Below are 13,299 nucleotides of genomic sequence, written 5' to 3'. Positions count from 1 at the left end.
ACACCACATGCTTTCAAAAGCGCTCCGACGTTTTCGGAGACGTCTGTTACCCACTAGCTCGATAGCTAGCCGGGGGCAAGGCTCACTAGAGTCCGGTGAGAACACCGGACTCCCGGCAAATCGTTTTCAAACCCACCGCTGTCTTTCGCTACTCAGGTTAAACATATATAAGTCACTTAGATAACTTAAAAATGTTATCGTTTGGCTTTTTTTTTAGTATTTTATTTGTTCCTGAGTAAATCGGTTTGGCTGAGATTAAAGTTATAGTTTTTACACAGCTGAATAAACGTCAAGCAGACAGCTGATTATCAGAAGTGTGAGATGCTCGAGAATATACTCCGTTGTCCCGTTATATTTTAGATAGCAAGGAGTTTATTAAATTTCACAGAAACAATCTGCAGATTTCATTAAACTTTAATAAACTATCATCTTGTCTTTATTTTTAGTTAGCACATACCTTAAACACTTAAAGCTGTAAGCTAATGATAGTTATATAAGAGCAGATGCTGCTGGTGCAATAAGCTGTACATTACGTCCAATGGATGATGATCTGATTAGTCGACTAATCGCAAAAATAATCGGTGACTAGTCGACTATCAAAATAATCGTTTGTGGCAGCCCTACTTGTGATAGGACATGGTATTTGTCCTCATGTGATTTCCTGTTTTTCTTCCTTGTTTTTCTGTAGTCAAGCTCTAGTTATGTATCCTTCAATGCAATAAGTATTCCAAAAGGTGTTTGATAGAAATAGATACCTAAAAGAAGTTACTGGACAATGAAACTATCAACATTTGGCCCAAAGCAAACAGGAAAACCTCAGTGACAAACAGTCCATCATACTCTACAAACTGCAACATGGAGGCAGACTGATGCTAAAATGACAGAATTTTTAACTTTTTCGACTTGTGATAATCAGGGAATTGAAGAATTAAATCCAACTCTGTTTCATGGAAGTTGCTTACTGTGTTATATACTGTGTAAATGAAAATAATAAAATAATTCTTTCTCTCATTTTTGGAATTTATCTGCTCCAAAACCATGTCAGATGGGAGACTGTTTTAAGGTCAAGACATCTGATCTAGCACACTGATCCAATACTTATTGGACAGTGAGTGACAGGTCATCCAGGTACACAACGCAGTGGCTACGACAGATGTTCACGAGCTGTCACTGTCACTCACACTGCAATCTAAATGGTGCAATCTACCATTTGCACCATCTAAATGGTGCAACAAGCAGCCGCACCTCCACTAAAGCAGCAAAACATAAAACAAATCAGTAAAAGAGATAAACGAAACAAATACACCCTAAGGTACAGTTCTTTATAAAAGCATGATTAAAATATATCAAACAATTCCGAGTAAAAGACCATAAAACCAGGAGTCGGTCAAGGCCAGTCCATAAACCTTTGTAAAATGACAACAAGGCTACAACAAGACGGCAGCAATGTGGCACAATCCTGTAACAAACGCAAGAGTCCCACTTACCACTCTCTAAAGGGCAGTACTAAAATGAGCAGCTTTCCTGAAGAAATCAAATCCTACCCAAAATCTACGTCACTACATGTTGATTAATGGTGTTCTTTCATTTTTGATCTACTGCAGAATATTTTTTAAAGTTATCTGCTATAAAAGACCAGGCCAGGAAAATCTCATGTTTTTCTGTGTTTTATCCTCAGTTACTTTGACACAAAGGCATCTGCTGTAATGCTTACAACTTTGATAAAGTCTTGCAAGTGTCAGCTTTCTTTTTATAGATATAAAAATATGGATATGTGCTGATAAGTGATCAGAATTATAATATTTCTGACTGTTGGTGGCAAAATTTCCCTGATTCAAATGGAATCGAATACTGGATCAAATCGGAACCTTGTGAATCAGAATCGAAGCGATTCTAGAAATCAGTGATGATACCCAGCCCTACTAATGATCTTCTACCTAATCACACGAGCCAAGGTGTGAAAACGGGTGTAGGAGGGAACATTTTTTGCCCCTCTAAGCCTGAAGGGAAAAAGAGGGAACACACACATGTAAAGGAAGCTCTTAAAACGTGGCTATCCCAATTGGGCTTTCACCAAGTCAGCAAAGATGCACAGAAAAGAAGATCAGACACCAACTAGGGAGGATCAGAAAGACAAACGCAAGGACATTGTTATCCCCTATGTAACCGGTGTAAAAAAAAAAAACTCGGGACAGTCTTCTCCAAACACGTCATCCCAGTGTACTTCAGACCCAGCCACACACTCGGACTGTCACGGTACTGGGTCAGTGACCCAGTGTTTTTGGTTTTTGTACTTTTACCTTTGATACGTTTATGTATTATGACTGTTTGTGTTTTGGTTTCCCAGTGTTTAGTCTGTGCTCCCTCTGTTTGGTGTCATCCCTGCCTGTGTATCCCCTCTAGTGTAGTCAGGTCTCTGTGTTAAGCCCGCGTCTCTGAGTCTGTGTCTTTGCGTGTGTTTTTCCTGTTTTACTTTGAAGGTCTGTGTCTGATCTCAGTGTGTTCAGTTTACGTTTCCCCTGTCCTGTCATGTCTGATTACTCCCAGCTGTGCCCTCCATCTGTGTCTCATTCCCTCGTTATCCTTCTGTGTATTTAAGCCTTGTGTCTGCCTCTGTTAGTTGAGATTACAGAATGCGTAATCGCTGTCCGGCATTCTGCGTTTACTCTCTGCGTCATTCTGCATCATTTTCTGTGTCTTCCCCCCTCTCTGTTTTCAGATGTTTTTGCTTAGTTTTCCCGGTTTAGGTTTTCTCTGTTCTGTTTTCAACACCCTCGCCTTTGTTGCATGTGCACGCTCCATAAATAAAGCTTCCTCACCTCAGTTGTGCCGCATCTTGGGTCCTTTAATAATTCCACACGGTTTGCCCGGCTAACCATGACACGGACAAAAACTGGTTCATCCCAAAGAAAAAACTCCTAAACACAAACTTAACAATGTAGTGTATGCTGTACAGTGTAGCGAGGAATGCCCAGACCTCTACATTGGAGAGACCAAATAGCCACTTCATGAACGTATGGCACAACATAGAAGAGCTACCTCCACGGGACAAGACTTGGCTGTCCATCTGCATCTAAAAGACAAAGGTCACTCTTTTGAGGATGCCAATGTTCACATTTTGGACAGAGAGGACAGATGGCTTCAAAGAGGAGTGAAAGAAGCCATCTATGTCCACTGTGAACGACCATCTTTGAACAGAGGCGGTGGCTTACGACACCAACTGCCAGTTCTGAGATCCCTTCCCAGATGCCTTAATGCCCACTCACATCCTGGGCCATTTAACCTCAGAAAATCTCATGATAGGCTGGGCTAGGTTTCACAATGAGCTCACCATAAAAGCTTGGTTGATTGTGACCTACACCTGTTTTCACACCTTGGTTCGTGTGATTAGGTAGAGGATGATCAGGGGTCCATTGTCCCTCTTGGGGGGAAAACTCCCACAGGGTTTAAATCTGGGACTCTCCAGCATTTGACCATAGAACTGAGGAAGCTTCTCAGATGAGAGGTGAAACGTCTTCAAGCAACTTAAAGAAGTCCAGACACTTTTCTTTCCAAACTCCTTAGACAATGTAGAGTTATACTGGCTATAAGAATTTACTGTGGTGATGAACTGGATGATGACCATCATGAGGTTACATCAACATTAAACTATATATATATACAACAATAGTATAAGTAAACATTTGCGTCTTCATCATTTATTGATCATACACATACTCACAGACTAATATTGTGCAACGAAAGATTACTGGCCAAGCCAGTTTCACAAAATAACTGTGACTCAGCCTTCGATATATTGTATCTGTCAGTAACATCTCTATACATGTTGGTTGCACAATGTTGTTTTGCTCTTTAATTTTATTTTTCTGTTTTATTGTTAAAACATAAAAAACGTATTACCTATAAATAAATAGAAATTAAAGATTTAAGAAGAATCAAAGCGCTCAGCTGAAATTGTTTTCCACATTTGGATTTTACAATTAGTAATAGTCAGGATCACCATTTGTAATTTAAAACGTAAATTCTAAAATGTTGAATACATTAAAAACAAATCGAACAGTTGATAATGTCGAGTACAAGAACTGTTACAAGCAACTTTATTGATTATACAGAAAAATGTAAATCAATTTAATAAAGAAATGCATCCACTGGTCCTATTAGGGATTCAGTTAGAAAACAAGATGATAAGCAGAGGATGCAGCACAGTGGGAAGCACTATTAAAATTATGACTCACCCTAACACTTAGTTAGGGTGAGTCACATTGCCTCAAATGGCCCAACAGCTCCATTTGCTCTCCTCCTTTTCCTCTTTATAAACCGCACCCGTGATTATGAGGGGAAACACCTGTGGTCAGAGGGAGGAGGACAAGGGGAGAGAGAGAAAGCCACACACTCACAACCACAGCTGTAACACTCAGTGATCGCCTCCAATCCACACAATTCGACTTTAAAACCAAGGGTTGCCACAAACGCCCAGTGAGCACAGTGGCTGCCACCAGGAATCCCTAATGAAAACAGAGGAACCAGGGTTGAGATCACTAGCACCACATCTTAAAAAGCACTAGTAAGCAAAAAGGTTATATTTTAAAAGTACAAAAAATTAAAAACACTAGTGAATAATAATTGACTCTTGACTGGAATTTCAAAGAGAAACAAAGGACAATTAGAATCACACATAGCATACTTAATTTTGTGCTACATCTGTCTGTGAAGGTTCTCAGTCATCCAGGTCATCGTAGTCAAAGGAGCTTGCAAAGAAAAGCGTCTGGACTTCTTTAAGTTACTTGAAGACGTTTCACCTCTCATCCGAGAAGCTTCTTCAGTTCTAAGGTCAAATGGTGGAGAGTCCCAGATATAAACCTAGTGGGAGTATCCCCCCACAGAGGGACAAAAGGACCCCCTGATGATCCTCTAATCGCCTGAGCCAAGGTGTGAAACTGGGTGTGGGTCCCAATCAGCCAGAGTTTCGGGTGTGTTCATTGTGAAACCTGGCCCCACCTTATCATGCGAATTCCTGAGGTCAGATGGCCCAGGATGTGAGTGGGCGTTAAGGCGTCTGGGAAGGGATCTCAAAACTGGATTATAGATGGCAGAGAGTTGGTGTCGTAAACCCCCGCCTCTGTTCAAAGATGGTCGCTCACAGTGGACATAGATGGCTTCTTTCACTCCTCTTTCAAACCATCTGTCCTCTCTGTCCAAAATGTGAACATTGGCATCCTCGAAAGAGTGTCCTTTATCCTTAAGATGCAGATGGACTGCTGAGTCTTGTCCTGTGGAGGTGGCTCTTCTGTGTTGTGCCATGCGCTTGTGAAGTGGCTGTTTGGTCTCTCCAATGTAGAGGTCTGGGCATTCCTCGCTGCACTGTACAGCATACACCACATTGTTAAGTCTGTGTTTTGGCGTTTTGTCTTTCGGGTGAACCAGTTTTTGTCTGAGCGTGTTGCTGGGTCTGAAATGCACCGGGATGTCATGCTTGGAGAAAACTCTCCTAAGTTTTTCTGATACACCGGCTACATAGGGGATGACAATGTTGTTGCGTCTGTCCTTCTTATCCTCCCTCGCTGGTGTCTGGTCTTCTTTTCTGTGCCTCTTTGCTGACTTTAAGAACGCCCATTTAGGATAGCCGCACGTTTTGAGTGCTTCCTTTACATGTGTGTGTTCCTTCTTTTTTCCTTCAGGCTTAGAGGGAACATGTTCTGCCCGGTGGTGTAGGGTCCTAATTACTCCAAGTTTGTGTTCCAAAGGGTGATGGGAGTCAAAGAGGAGGTACTGGTCCGTGTGTGTGGGCTTCCGGTAAACTTCGATGTTGAGTTTGCCGTTCTCTTCAATGTGCACAGCACAGTCCAGGAAAGGCAAACAGTTGTCCTTTGTGTCTTCCCTGGTGAACTTGATGTTTTTATCCACAGCGTTAATGTGCGCAGTGAAGGATTCCACTTCTTGTGTCTTGATTTTGACCCAGGTGTCGTCCACATATCTGTACCAGTGGCTGGGTACTCTTCCTTTGAAAGAGCCAAGAGCCTTCCTTTCCACTTCCTCCATGTAAAGGTTGGCTACAATAGGTGACACGGGGGAGCCCATGGCACAGCCATGTTTTTGTCTGTAAAAGCCTTCGTTGTATTTGAAATATGTAGTGGTGAGGCAGAGGTCTAACAGTGTGCAAATCTGATCGGGTGTGAAGTTGGTCCTGTCCTCCAAGGAGCTGTCTTCTTGTAGTCGTTTTCTGACAGTCTCCACGGCCTCCGTGGTGGGTATGCAAGTGAAGAGAGAGACTACATCAAAGGACACCATGGTTTCATCTGGATCCAGGGTAAGTTTCTGGACCTTGTCAGTGAAGTCGGTGGAGTTCTTGATGTGGTGTGGGGTGTTCCCCACAAGAGGAGCAAGGATGGTAGCAAGGTGTTTAGCAATGTTATAAGTGTTACATCATTAACACTACCGTAATTGTCGGGCTATAAGCCGCTACTTTTTGCACAAGCTTTGAACCCTGCGGCTTTTAGTCAGGTGTGGCTTTTCTATGGGTTGTCCATGATTTTTGTGATATCGTAAGACGATTTGTTTTGTTTGTTCCGCTGTTGTACGGCACTACGTTGCCTGGCGGAAGGGCATGTGATCAGACACACAGTATCGGGGTTCAAGAGTGGTATGTTGGTCACATGTCCGTCCGCCAGGCAACGTAGTGCCGTACGAAGTAGCGCGAAAAACAAACTTCAAAGTAGCGCTACGCGTTCAGCGGGAGGCGTGGATGACGAGCGGCGATAAACTTGCGAAAAGCAAGTTATGCTCAAGTCTGTCAATGGATTCTGACAGCGTGGAAAAGTGTGAAAACATCCATGATCACCAACGGATTTCGAAGGGCTGGACTGCTGCATGATGGAGAGGAGGACACCGCCACGGCCCTTCAGAGGGTGTTCAACTCCGACACTGACAACGAGGATTTCTTTGGTTTTGAAAGTGACAACAAAGGAGAGAAGCGGAGAGCCTGTTCGTTTCCGACACTGGAGAAGAGGACTTTGGTGGTTTTAGTGCGCAGGAAGAAGAGAAAGATGGTGGTGAATGACTGACTTTTCTTCTTGTTAAAGCCATGTCACTGCACCTGAGCCTAAAAGGTAGCCCGAATCTATTTTTCTGGTGTGCTGTAGGTTATTGTTATGTACTACATTTGTTACTCGTTTATGAAGCACAGTACATGTTTCGTACTTGTAATTACCGGTACTTGTACATATTCCCTAAAAAGTTATGCAAATATGTACCCATAACTTGTTTTTCAAAATATTAATAAAAGGGATGTGTCTCCAAACAGCCATCTCTTTCCTGACAATTCCCTTTGTGCATATTCTCTTACATATGATAAGTCAACATTGAAACACCTGCGGCTTTTAGTCAGGTGCGGCTAATGTATGTACAAAACAGGATTTTCCCCTGATTTTAGCTTGTGCGGCTAATATTAGACTTACAGCAAGTCAAAATGATCATGATTGTAAACAACAAATGTCCCTTCACAGGATAAAGATACATTTTATGGTACAGTGGAAATCTCCAAAAGTTGATTCTGTTCATCTGGACGTAACGCTTTCAGTGGGAGAAATGTTTCGTCACTCATCCAAGTGACTTCTTCAGTCTCAGCTGACTGCAGGTTTCCCCAATCTTATAAATAGTAAATTTGCATAATGCCTGAAACCAGCCCACTGAGGAACAATGGGCTGGGAGGTCAGTTCCTTCATTATAATTATGCAAATTCTCATGACCATTGATCAAAGACCACTGATCAATGGCCATGAGTACCATTCACAGAGAGTTGGGGAATGGCTGCAATCACAGCATTGTAAGATGGTGAAAGATGCATCCTTAGGCCCTCTCCTCGATTCAGAGATGGTCTTTCTCTTTTCACATAAATAGCCTCCTTGACTCTTCACTCAAACCAGCGTTCCTCCCTGTCCAGGATGTGTACATCCTCATCATTGAAAGAGTGTCCACTGGCCTGTAGGTGTAAATAGACTGCAGAGTCCTGGCCTGACGAGGTAGCTCTTCTGTGTTGTGCCATCCGCTTCGCCATTAGTTGTTTGCTTTCCCCGATGTATAAATCCTGGCAATCCTCCTGGCACTTAACAGCGTACACTATGTTACTCTGTTTGTGTCGGGGGGCCGGATCCTTGGGGTGGACCAATTTTTGGCGCAGCGTGTTTTGGGGTTTAAAAGCCACAGAGACACGATGTTTAGAAAAAATGCGTCTCAACTGCTCCGATACTCCTGACACATATGGGATCACTACAGGTTTTTGCTTAGTCAGCGGTTGTCCTTCTCTTCTGGATTGGCTGGAGCTTTCTTTAGGCGCCTTTCCAGCTTTGACAAAAGTCCAGCTGGGATAACTCCATTTACTCAGGGCCTTCTTGATGTGATGTTCTTCTGCTTCCCTGGCCGCTGTGTCTGTGGGGATGGTGTTGGCTCTATGTTGTGGCGTCCTGATGACAACCAGTTTATGCTCCAGTGGATGATGAGTGTCAAACCTTAAATACTGATCTGTATGCGTAGGTTTATGGTACACATCAGCTTTTAGATGTTCCCCATTACTGATGGAAATATCACAGTCTAAGAAGGCTAACCTGCCACTTTTCATATCCTCCCTGGTAAATTTGATGTGTCGGTCCACCGAGTTAATGTGATCCGTGAGTTGTGGTACGTCCTGAGATTTTATTTTCATCCAGGTGTCATCCACATACCTGAACCAATGACTTGGTGGTGTTCCAGGGTAGGATAACAAAGCCCTCTTTTCCACTTCTTCCATGTACAAATTGGCCACGATGGGTGAAACTGGGGAACCCATGGCACACCCATGTTCCTGCCTGTAGAGCTGACCCTTGTATGTGAAATATGTGGAATGAAAACACAGTTCCAACAGCAAACACACTTGGTCAATGCTGATAGTGGTCCTGTTACTGAGGTTGGGGTCATCCTGTAATCTCTTACTAACTACCAGCAACGCTTCTGTGACTGAGATGCAAGTGAAGAGAGATTTAACAATATACGAGACCATGGTTTCATCTGCCTCCATAATGACATCTCTCACCTTCTCAACAAAATCCAAGGTGTTCTGGATGTGGTGTTCTGAGCTGACTACCAGCGGGTTGAGGATCGAAGCCAGAAACTTCGAGATGTTATAGGATTGGATGTTTATAAGATTGGGGAAACCTGGAGTCAGCTGAGACTGAAGAAGTCACTTGGATAAGTGACGAAACGTTTTCTCCCACTGAAAAAGCACTACATCCAGAAGAACAGAATCAACTTTTGGAGATTTATTTACCTGGATGATTGAGAATGCATACAGTGGAAATCCATCAGGACACACAGAGAGCAAACCTATAGTTCAGACTTGCACCTATTCTGCCATCAATACCTCTGGTGTGCATTTGTGAGAAAGCAACAAGCCTCCCTGATTTGTTTTCCTTTTCAGAGGAGCCACAGTGTCCAATGTCAAGCCTGTTATTTTCAACATATATATGGTATTTAAATTACCTACTATAATTATTTTATTTGAACTGAGCATCAAAATAGATTAAAAGTCTGAGAAATAAGATAAAAACTCTGAATACCGGCCAAGTGAATGATAGATACAGTGGCTTGCAAAAATATTCGGCCCCCTTGAACTTTTCCACATTTTGTCACATCACAGCCACAAACAATAATCAATTTTATTGGAATTCCACATGAAAGACCAATACAAAGTGGTGCACATGTGAGAAGTGGAACGAAAATCAAACATGATTCCAAACATTTTTTACAAATAAATAACTGCAAAGTGGGGTGTGCGTAATTATTCAGCCACCTTTGGTCTGAGTGCAGTCAGTTGCCGATAGACGTTGCCTGATGAGTGCTAATGACTAAATAGAGTGTACCTGTGTGTAATCTAATGTCAGTACAAATACAGCTGCTGTGTGACGGCCTCAGAGGTTGTCTAAGAGAATATTGGGAGCAACAACATCATGAAGTCCAAATGATGTTGATGCCACAAATTGATTCATGTTTGTGGCTGTGATGTGACAAAATGTGGGAAAGTTCAAGCGGACCGAATACTTTTGCAAGCCACTGTAGGTTGCATATATATAGTGACTTAGAAGAGAGTGACCTAAAAATCCACATTTATTTGTTTTTTTATTAGTTATATTGTCTGACTTTTTGAATATTTATAATTAAATTGCTATTTGCTGTTTTCTAGTTTACTTTTAGGTAGTCTGGAGGGTTAGTGTTTTGGAAGTTATAGCAGCAGTCATTTTTGATTTCAGATAACTGCACTTTAAATTTCTACTTCAACTTTAAACTGTGCCTTGTGCATCTCAAAGATGTCACAAGATAAAAATTCACAAACCGCAACCATTATGTAGACCATGTAGTGAACAGCAGGCTCACAGGAAAACCACAGAAACAAACATCTCTCGGACAACTGAATGCAACATTCAGACTTCACGCTGCACACTGTTGACCTTAAGACCTTTTCTCAGAGACTTTGCAGAGTAGATATCTGTATTGCTGCATTAAATGTTTTTTAAGCTTATTTTTTTTAGCTCCTTTTGAACACTTGGTCTGCACCCAAAATCACATCACTGTCTTTATCACACTAGCCATAAGTAAACATCCACTGACTCACTCCCGGAGTGAAAATTAAAGAAAAAAAGTAAGCACTGAATTTTTTTTTGACTCAGAGCTGACATATTAAATTTTTTTTTTCATGTAAACTTTGTGCACAAGATACTTGGCTGTTCACACATTCATTCGGAAAACGAACAGGTTCCTGTACATCTATTAAAAACCTCTACTGAGTCATGCAGCCCTAACAGTTTAATGTTTACAATTTGTCACACTGATTCACACTTCAGACTGAGAGACATTTGTTCTCATTAAAATGTTGCTAACGCTGAGCCACACATGTGTGGGAAGTGGATTGGTTTAGAACAACAGCTCGGCAGTGGTTGCTGAGCAGATCACACCTGTATGTGTGCAAATGCATAGCTGTGAACACATAAGCCACAGCTGGGCCACTGCCCTCCCCTAGAGAACAGACTGATGGGTCATAGGGCAAACAATTGAAGAAGCCCTACAGTTATACTTTTTATGTGAAGTGACTCCAAGTGGTCATTTGAATAAGTCTTTGTTGAACTTTCACCTTTAGATAATGAGCAGGTTTTCGGATACAATTATTATGTTAATTCTGTTAATGCCTTAATTCTGCTCATCAACCATTTCAGCATTTCTACCTGCTTTGTGATTATGTTTATATTTCAGGAGCTGTTTCCTACAGTCATCACATAATCAGTGGATTAGTGCTGAAAGTGACAGTCAGACCAGAAGACAGTACAACTCTTGACTGAGTGTAAAAAATAAACTGGAAATTTGTCTTTATTGTGATACAGGAACTATTATCATGTGAACGACCCAATATCATGGCAAAGCCTGTAATAGACACGCCGGTCCACTGTGTCCGTTTCATGCTTTGCCCCTCCAAAATGTGAAATGAACATGCAGAAGCTGCAATAAGTTGCATTAAGCTGCAATAACAGCAGAGGGAAATATTTTATTTCAAGCCAGCATGAACATACGGCCGTGTCTGTTACACATTTTGCCGTGATACTGGGTTGACTAGTTTCTTTTGCATGACTACCCACAGGCAATAAATGGTTCAATCTCCATCCGTTTTTCTTTGGCTTACATGGGACTGGGGGTTGTTTCCTTTAATTCTTATTTTATTTTGGTAACCTTTGTCTCTTGTGCTTTAGTCCTCTGGGGTTCAGGGTATTGCTGGCCATTTTAAGGGTGTTTTGTAATGACTTATGAGATTAATCCTCATTAATTTTCAAATATGGGATAATGGGCTCTAAATCACCATTATATATTTTTTCGTAATAATTGTTTAACACAACAAAACAGACCTTTCACCTTTTCATGTATTTCAGAACTATTTTTTTAGGAGAACTGGATTGTAAATGTGCCTGTCTTTAAAGTACTTTGGGTCATCTTTTTTCAGTTTTTTAAATATCCTATATAAATAAAATAGAGTCAATACAAAAACAAAAATAAATTCAGATATAATTTATTCATAGTGCATGTTTGAGGCATATTTTTTCACTTCAAAAAAAGGAATTTCGTTTATATGGTTAAGTAGGTTGAGTTTGAATGTGTGAAAATAGTCTATAGGTAATTATTCAGCTGAAGTTACAACTATGATGACCACTAACAAGCAAACAATACTTCATGACTGAAACATTGCTCTTACCGTATATGAGAGATATGTGGTTATTCTTTGCCTATCTGAAAGGACTGCGACAGTGATCTCTGTCTCTGTGCTGGTGGTCTAGGTCTCTCTGAGGGATTTCCTTCCTCCTCTCTTTGTTTCTCTTGCAGTTTGTTCCAGGCTAAAGCTTTTTTCTTTTTGTGGTCTTTTATGCCTGTATATGAGTTGGTGGTGTTTCACAGTAGATGGTTTCTTTGTAAGATGCTTTTTGCAGTGTACCTCTACTCATTTGTCTGCTTTTTTACTCACTATGGCCTGAGTCAATCTGCTCAGTGCTATTGAGTCAGGTGACAGCAGGACCACTAAATACAGTAGAGCATTGAGGAGGGGGCGGAGCAAAGTATGCCTGCATGAGGCGAGTGATGTTTGTACATATATTTCTACATTCTGATGAATGAGAGAAAAAACTAAAATATCAATCGTCAAAGGAGCTTGCAAAGAAAAGCGTCTGGACTTCTTTAAGTTTACTTGAAGACGTTTCACCTCTCATCCGAGAAGCTTCTTCAGTTCTAAGGTCAAATGGTGGAGAGTCCCAGATATAAACCTAGTGGAAGTATCCCCCCACAGAGGGACAAAAGGACCCCCTGATGATCTTCTAATCGCCTGAGCCAAGGTGTGAAACTGGGTGTGGGTCCCAATCAGCCAGAGTTTCGGGTGTGTTCATTGTGAAACCTGGCCCCACCTTATCATGCGAATTCCTGAGGTCAGATGGCCCAGGATGTGAGTGGGCGTTAAGGCGTCTGGGAAGGGATCTCAAAACTGGATTATAGATGGCAGAGAGTTGGTGTCGTAAACCCCCGCCTCTGTTCAAAGATGGTCGCTCACAGTGGACATAGATGGCTTCTTTCACTCCTCTTTCAAACCATCTGTCCTCTCTGTCCAAAATGTGAACATTGGCATCCTCGAAAGAGTGTCCTTTATCCTTAAGATGCAGATGGACTGCTGAGTCTTGTCCTGTGGAGGTGGCTCTTCTGTGTTGTGCCATGCGCTTGTGAAGTGGCTGTTTGGTCTCTCCAATG

Source organism: Perissodus microlepis, chromosome 6 (assembly GCF_051167445.1).
Source record: "Perissodus microlepis isolate ML-2025 ecotype Zambia chromosome 6, ASM5116744v1, whole genome shotgun sequence".
Classification (NCBI taxonomy): domain Eukaryota; kingdom Metazoa; phylum Chordata; class Actinopteri; order Cichliformes; family Cichlidae; genus Perissodus; species Perissodus microlepis.
This window is presented reverse-complemented; position numbering follows the sequence as displayed.